Consider the following 8,446-nt stretch of genomic DNA (forward strand, 5'->3'; position numbering starts at 1 on the left):
CGGCAATGACTCAGCCTTGTACTGCTAAAAGAGCAAGTGTACCAGATAGATTTGAGTAGTGGACTAGAATCTAGAAATGAACTAGAAACAGGGCCAGGATTCTAAAGCCAGATCAATCTTTTACATAGTCAAGTTATTCTCCTCAAGGTGCCTCACTCTTTCTGTTTATAAAATGAGAATGATGAGTCACTTTCTATTTCAACAGGAATGTTTCAAGATAAAAAGCATGTCTAGCCATCAAATATTTATTGAGCCTACTATGTGCCTCAGTTCCAGCATTGTTTTAAATAACGAGGACACAAGAAGTAAACAAGACAGACTTGGCCTTGCCTTTAGGGACCTTGCTTCTAATGGGAAGAGGCAGACACATAAATAAGTAAGCCAGTGTCAGCTACTGCTTAGAGTTGAGAAGTCAGTTTACAAAAGCACAGTAAAGAGTGATGGGGCAAGAGAGAAGCTTTAGCTTGGGTTTTCAAGGAAGGCATCTCTGAGGAGTTATCATTAAGATTTCATTAATAAAGAGGCAGACATGTAAAGAGATAGGAGAAAAGCAAACTGAACTGGAAGAGCACTAAAATGTAAAGGTCCAGAAATAGGAATAAGCTTTCAGTATGAGGACTTGAAATAAGGCCGGTGTAGCTGGAGTGTGATAATAAGGAGGAGATAAAATCAGAAGATGAGCAAGGAACACATAGTCCAATTCAAGGAGTTTATACTTTATTTTAAGTAAAGTGGAAGCCTTTGGAGGATTTTTATGGTAATGAGTTACATGATTTAAAAATATTTTAGAAAGGTCAGAATGACTGCAGTATGGAAAGCCTGTAGAAGGGCAAGAATGGAAGCAGAGACATCAGTTAGAAAGGTGACAATGGATTGACTAAAGATGTAGTATTGATGGTAGAATGTGCCAGATGCTGAATTGGAATTGGATATAGGACATAAGGAATAAATAGTTAAAATCTTGAGTTGAAGACCCATATAGTTATATAATTTTAATCAAGTCACCTTATTATATAAAATTTAAAAATTGAGGGCCTTCATTTCTTTAATAATCTTAAAAAATAAACATAAGCGGAGGCGGAGCCAAGATGGTGGCATGAGTAGAGCAGCGGAAATCTCCTCCCAAAACCACATATATCTATGAAAATATAACAAAGACAACTCTTCCTAAAATAGAGACCAGAGGACACAGGACAACATCCAGACCACATCCACACCCGTGAGAACCCATTGCCTCATAAAGGGGGTAAGATACAAGCCCCGGCCCGGCGGGACCTGAGCGCCCCTCCCCCCAGCTCCCGGCGGGAGAAGAATAGTCAGAGCGGGAGGGAGACGGAGCCCAGGACTGCCGAACACCCAGCCCCAGCCATCCGGAACAGAGCGCAGACACAGTGCATGTGCAGGGCCCTGGATACTAGGGAAACAGGGCAGCAGGACCGGTGAGCGGGTGCCTGAGGCTGGTGCCTGAGGACAAAGAAAACTGTGCGGTTTTTTTTTTGTTTTTGTTTTTGTTTGGTGACTGCTTTTTGGAAGTCTTAAAGGGGCAGGGCGGGACACTTAGTCCAGAGGCAGGGAATCTGGGGATCTCTGGGCACTCTAACCCCCTGGGCAGCAGGGAGCACGGAGGCCCCTTACGGAGATAAATAGCCTCCCGGCCGCTCCACCTCCAATGGGGCTCCACAATTTTGGAGCAGCAGCCGGAGCCCATGCCCACAGCAGCAGCGGAGATAAACTCCATAGCAGCCGGGCAGGAAGCAGAAGCCCTGTCTGCGCGCAGCTGCACAGCACAAGCCACTAGAGGTCGCTGTTCTCTCAGGAGAGGAGGGCCACAAACCAACAAGAAGGGAAGTCCTTCCAGCCGTCACTCGTCCCAGCTCTGCAAACTATCTCTATCACCATGAAAAGGCAAAACTACAGGCTGACCAAGATCACAGAGTCAACACCTGAGAAGGAGACAGACCTAACCAGTCTTCCTGAAAAAGAATTCAAAATAAAAATCATGAACATGCTGACAGAGATGCAGAGAAAAATGCAAGAGCAATGGGATGAAGTCCGGAGGGAGATCACAGATGCCAGGAAAGAGATTACAGAAGTGAAACAAACCCTGGAAGGATTTATAAGCAGAATGGATAAGATGCAAGAGGCCATTGAAGGAATAGAAACCAGAGAACAGGAACGCATAGAAGCTGACAGAGAGAGAGATAAAAGGATCTCCAGGAATGAAACAATACTAAGAGAACTGTGTGACCAATCCAAAAGGAAGAATATCTGTATTATAGGGGTACCAGAAGAAGAAGAGAGAGGAAAAGGGATAGAAAGTGTCTTTGAAGAAATAATTGCTGAAAACGTCCCCAAACTGGGGGAGGAAATAATCGAACAGACCATGGAAATACACAGAACCCCCAACAGAAAGGATCCAAGGAGGACAACACCAAGACACATAATAATTTAAATGGCAAAGATCAAGGACAAGGAAAGAGTTTTAAAGGCAGCTAGAGAGAAAAAGGTCACCTATAAAGGAAAACCCATCAGGCTATCATCAGACTTCTCGACAGAAACTCTACAGGCCAGAAGACAATGGCATGATATATTTAAAAAATGAAACAGAAGGGCCTTGAAACAAGGATACTGTATCCAGCACGACTATCATTTAAATATGATGGTGGGATTAAACAATTCCCAGACAAACAAAAGCTGAGGGAATTTGCTTCCCACAAACCACCTCTACAGGACATCTTACAGGGACTTCTCTAGATGGGAGCACTCCTAAAAAGAGCACAGAACAACACACCCAACATATGAAGAATGGAGGAGGAGGAATAAGAAGGGAGAGAAGAAAAGAATCTCCAGACAGTGTATATAACAGCTCAATAAGCGAGCTAAGTTAGGCAGTAAGATACTAAAGAGGCTAACCTTGAACCTTTGGTAACCATGAATTTAAAGCCTGCAATGGCAATAAGTACATATCTCTCAATAGTCACCCTAAATGTTAATGGGTTGAATGCACCAATCAAAAGACACAGAGTAACAGAATGGATAAAAAAGCAAGACCCATCTATATGCTGCTTACAAGAAACTCACCTCAAACCCAAAGACATGTACAGACTAAAAGTCAAGGGATAGAAAAACATATTTCAGTCAAACAACAGCGTGAAGAAAGCAGGGGTTGCAGTACTAATATCAGACAAAATAGACTTCAAAACAAAGAAAGTAACAAGAGATAAAGAAGGACACTACATAATCATAAAGGGCTCAGTTCAAAAAGAGGATATAACCATTCCAAATATATATGCACCCAACACAGGAGCACCAGCATATCTGAAAAAAATACTAACAGAACTACAGGGGGATATAGACTGCAATGCATTCATTCTAGGAGACTTCAACACACCACTCACCCCAAAGGACAGATTCACCAGGCAGAAAATAAGTAAGGACACGGAGGCACTGAACAACACAGTAGAACAGATGGACTTAATAGCCATCTATAGAACTCTACATCCAAAAGCAACAGGATACACATTCTTCTCAAGTGCACATGGAACATTCTCCAGAATAGACCTCATTCTAGCCCACAAAAAGAGCCTCAGTAAATCCCAAAATATTGAAATTCTACCAACCAACTTTTCAGAACACAAAGGTATAAAACTAGAAATAAATTGTACAAAGAAAGCAAAAAGGCTCACAAACACATAGAAGCTGAACAACATGCTCCTAAATAATCAATGGATCAACGAACAAATTAAAATAGAGATCAAGGAATATATGGAAACAAACAACAACAGCAACACAAAGCCCCAACTTCTGTGGGATGCAGTGAAAGCAGTCTTAAGAGGAAAGTATATAGCAATCCAGGCACACTTGAAGAAGCAAGAACAATCCCAAATGAATAGTCTAACATCACAACTATCGAAACTGGAAAAAAGAAGAACAAATGAGGCCTAAGGTCAGCAGAAGGAGGGACATAATAAAGATCAGAGAAGAAATAAATAAAATTAAGAAGAATAAAACAATAGCAAAAATCAATGAAACCAAGAGCTGGTTCTTTGAGAAAATAAATAAAATAGATAAGCCTCTAGCCAAACTTATTAAGAGAAAAAGAGAATCAATACAAATCAACAGAATCAGAAATGAGAACGGAAAAATCATGACAGACTCCACAGAAATACAAAGAATTATTAAAGACTACTATGAAAACCTATATGCCAATAAGCTGGAAAACCTAGAAGAAATGTATAGCTTCCTAGAAAAATACAACCTTCCAAGACTGACCAAGGAAGAAACACAAAAGTTAAACAAACCAATTACGAGCAAATAAATTGAAACGGTAATCAAAAAACTACCCAAGAACAAAACCCCCAGGCTGGATGGATTAACCTCGGAATTTTATCAGACACACAGAGAAGACATAATAACCATTCTCCTCAAAGTTTTCCAAAAAATGGAAGAGGAGGGAATACTCCCAAACTCATTCTATGAAGCCAACATCACCCTAATACCAAAACCAGGCAAAGACCCCACCAAAAAAGAAAATTACAGACCAATATCCCTGATGAATGTAGATGCAAAAATACTCAATAAAATACTAGCAAACTGAATTCAACAGTGTATCAAAAGGATCGTACACCATGACCAAGTGGTATTCATCCCAGGGATGCAAGGATGGTACAGCATTCAAAAATCCATCAACATCATCCACCACATCAACAAAAAGAAAGACAAAAACCACATGATCATCTCCATAGATGCTGAAAAAGCATTTGACAAAATTCAACATCCATTCATGATAAAAACTCTCAGCAAAATGGGAATAGAGGGCAAGTACCTCAACATAATAAAGGCCATATATGATAAACCGACAGCCAACATTATACTGAACAGTGAGAAGCTGAAAGCTTTTCCTCTGAGATCGGGAACTAGACAGGGATGCCCACTCTCCTCACTGCTATTTAACATAGTACTGGAGGTCCTAGCCACAGCAATCAGACAAAGCAAAGAAATACAAGGAATCCAGATTGGTAAAGAAGAAGTTAAACTGTCACTATTTGCAGATGACATGATACTGTACATAAAAAACCCTAAAGACTCCACTCCAAAACTACTAGAACTGATATCGGAATACAGCAAAGCTGCAGGATACAAAATTAACACACAGAAATCTGTAGCTTTCCTATACACTAACAATGAACCAATAGAAAGAGAAATCAGGAAAACAATTCCATTCACAATTGCAACAAAAAGAATAAAATACCTAGAAATAAACCTAACCAAGGAAGTGAAAGACCTATACCCTGAAAACTGCAAGTCACTCTTAAGAGAAATTAAAGGGGACACTAACAAATGGAAACTCATCCCATGCTCATGGCTAGGATGAGTTAATAGCATCAAAATGACCATCCTGCCCAAAGCAATATACAGATTTGATGCAATCCCTATCAAATTACCAGCAACATTCTTCAATGAACTGGAACAAATAATTCAAAAATTCATAGGAAACACCAAAGACCCCGAATAGCCAAAGCAATCCTGAGAAAGAAGAATAAAGTAGGGGGGATCTCACTCCCCAACTTCAAGCTCTACTACAAAGCCATAGTAATCAAGACAATTTGGTACTGGCAAAAGAACAGAGCCACAGAGCAGTGGAACAGACTAGAGACTCCAGACATTAACCCAAACTTATATGGATTTTGATAAAGGAGCCATGGACATACAATGGCGAAATGACAGTCTCTTCAACAGATGGTCCTGGCAAAACTGGACAGCTACATGTAGGAGAACGAAACTGGACCATTGTCTAACCCCATACACAAAAGTAAATTCAAAATGGATCAAAGACCTGAATGTAAGTCATGAAACCATAAAACTCTTAGAAAAAAATATAGGCAAAAACCTTTTAGTCGTAAACATGAGTGACCTCTTCTTGAACACATCTCCCCGGGCAAGGAAAACAACAGCAAAAATGAACAAGTGGGACTATATTAAGCTGAAAAGCATCTGTACAGAAAAAGTCACCATCAATAGAACGAAAAGGAACCCTACAGTATGGGAGAATATATTTGAAAATGACAGATCCGATAAAGGCTTGACGTCCAAAATATATAAAGAGCTCACCCACCTCAACAAACAAAAAACAAACAATCCACTTAAAAAATGGGCAGAGGAACTGAACAGACAGTTCTCCAAAAAAGAAATACAGATGGCCAACAGACACATGAAAAGATGTTCCACATTGCTAATTATCAGAGAAATGCAAATTAAAACTACAATGAGATATCACCTCACACCAGTAAAGATGGCTACCATCCAAAGGACAAACAACAACAAATGTTGGTGAGGCTGTGGAGAAAGGGGAATCCTCCTACACTGCTGGTGGGAATGTAAATTAGTTCAACCATTGTGGAAAGCAGTATGGAGGTTCCTCAAAATGCTCAAAATAAACTTACCATTTGACCCAGGAATTCCACTCCTAGGAATTTACCCTAAGAATGCAGCACTAAAGTTTGAAAAAGACAGATGCACCCCTATGTTTATCGCAGCATTATTTACAATAGCCAAGAATTGGAAGCAACCTAAGTGTCCATCAGTAGATGATTGGATAAAGAAGATGTGGTACATATACACAATGGAATATTACTCAGCCATAAGAAGAAAACAAATCCTACCATTTGCAGCAATATGGATGGAGCTAGAGGGTATTATGCTCAGTGAAATAAGCCAAGCGGAGAAAGAGAAATACCAAATGATTTCACTCATCTGTGGAGTATAAGAACAAAGGAAAAACTGAAAGAAGAAAACAGCAGCAGAATCACAGAACCTAAGAATGGACTAACAGGTACCAAAGGGAAAGGGACTGGGGAAGATGGGTGGGTAGGGAGGGATAAGGAGGGGGGAGACAAAGTGGGGTATTAAGATTAGCATGCATAAAGGGGGGTTGGGAGAAAGGGGAGGGCTGTACAACACAGAGAAGACAAGTAGTGATTCTACAGCATTTTGCTATGCTGATGGACAGTGACTGTAAAGGGGTTTATAGGGGGGACCTGGTATAGGGGAGAGCCTAGTAAACATAATATTCTTCATGTAATTGTAGATTAATGATAACAACAAAAAAAGGGGGGGATTACTCCCTGGTAGGATAAAACTAACTGTAAATCAATGATTAATGCATGCTTTAAATATCCTTAATTTTGATCATTTAAAGGGTGTCAGATGATCAGCTATGGAAGTACAGTTTTCTGATAATATTCCTTTCTCTTAAAAAAAAAAAGCAGTTACTGTGTGGTGACCTCCAATAAGTTCTTCACAATGGTATAAAGGGCATATCAAAGTGTGGGCAAAGGGTCTGTTTGTGTTTATACAGAGGATCAAAGCCCAATTTGGCTACCCAGAAAACGAAATAAGATACGATATGAAGAAGAAGTTCCAACATCAACATACTCTGCAAGAGTCATTCCAGAAGATGATCATCAAAAAATGTCAACAAAGATCCTAGCGCTGTTGCAGTTGTAGCTGCACTCATCCCACTGGTTCCTGGAATTGCCATTGGAATGAAGGGGGAGATATCTAAGCTGGCCTGTGCATACAGTAAAATAACAAATTTGACTGGATCTATACTGTTGGAACTCAACCAAGAATGAGGAGAAGTGCAAGTTGCAGCGCTCCAAAATCTTGAGACTACAGACTATCTACTGTTAAAAGAACATATGGGATGTGAACAGTTCCCAGGAATGTGTTGTTTTAAATTGTCTGATTTTTCTCAAACTATTCAAATTCAGTTAGACAATATCCATCATATCATAGGTAAGTTTTCACAAATGCTTAGGGTGCCTAACTGGTTTTCTTGGTTTCACTGGAGATGGCTGGTAATTGTAAGTCTGCTTTGGTTATGTAACTGTATTCCTATTATGTAAATGTGTGTGTGCAATTTAATTAGTAGTTTAAAACCTATACATGCTTAAGTTACTCTACAAGAAGATATGTCAAAGAAATAACCAATCTTCCCATGTTTTCTTCCATCTGCTACTTCTATAGCTTTTCTTCTTCCTTCCTAATTACAACCCTTAAATAGAATTTGTGCCTCATATCAAATTTACCGAGTATCATAATTCTTCCAAGTGGTAAAGATACCTCAAGACAAATGCTGGGCATAAAACCCACAGGGCATAAATCTGCAAAGAAGTAAAAAGCTAACCTTTTCAAACTATATGGCTTCTCTCTCACTTACCAACTTTACATTTCTCTGTATGGCCCCGGAAGATGACTGGTTAGCCAGAGACGGGTAAGATTCCTCAAGGGAGGAACAACCTAAGACAGGCACAGTTGCAGGGGGACCATCAGGTGAGAAATTGGGGATCAACAGAGGTGAGGCTTAGAACCTCACCCCCCCTGTTTTGAGATAAATCTTCTGCATCCGTGGATGTTTTGTTGCCCTTGTCTAGCTTGGATTAAT

This window comes from Manis pentadactyla, chromosome 4 (assembly GCF_030020395.1).
Source record: "Manis pentadactyla isolate mManPen7 chromosome 4, mManPen7.hap1, whole genome shotgun sequence".
Taxonomy (NCBI): Eukaryota; Metazoa; Chordata; class Mammalia; order Pholidota; family Manidae; genus Manis; species Manis pentadactyla.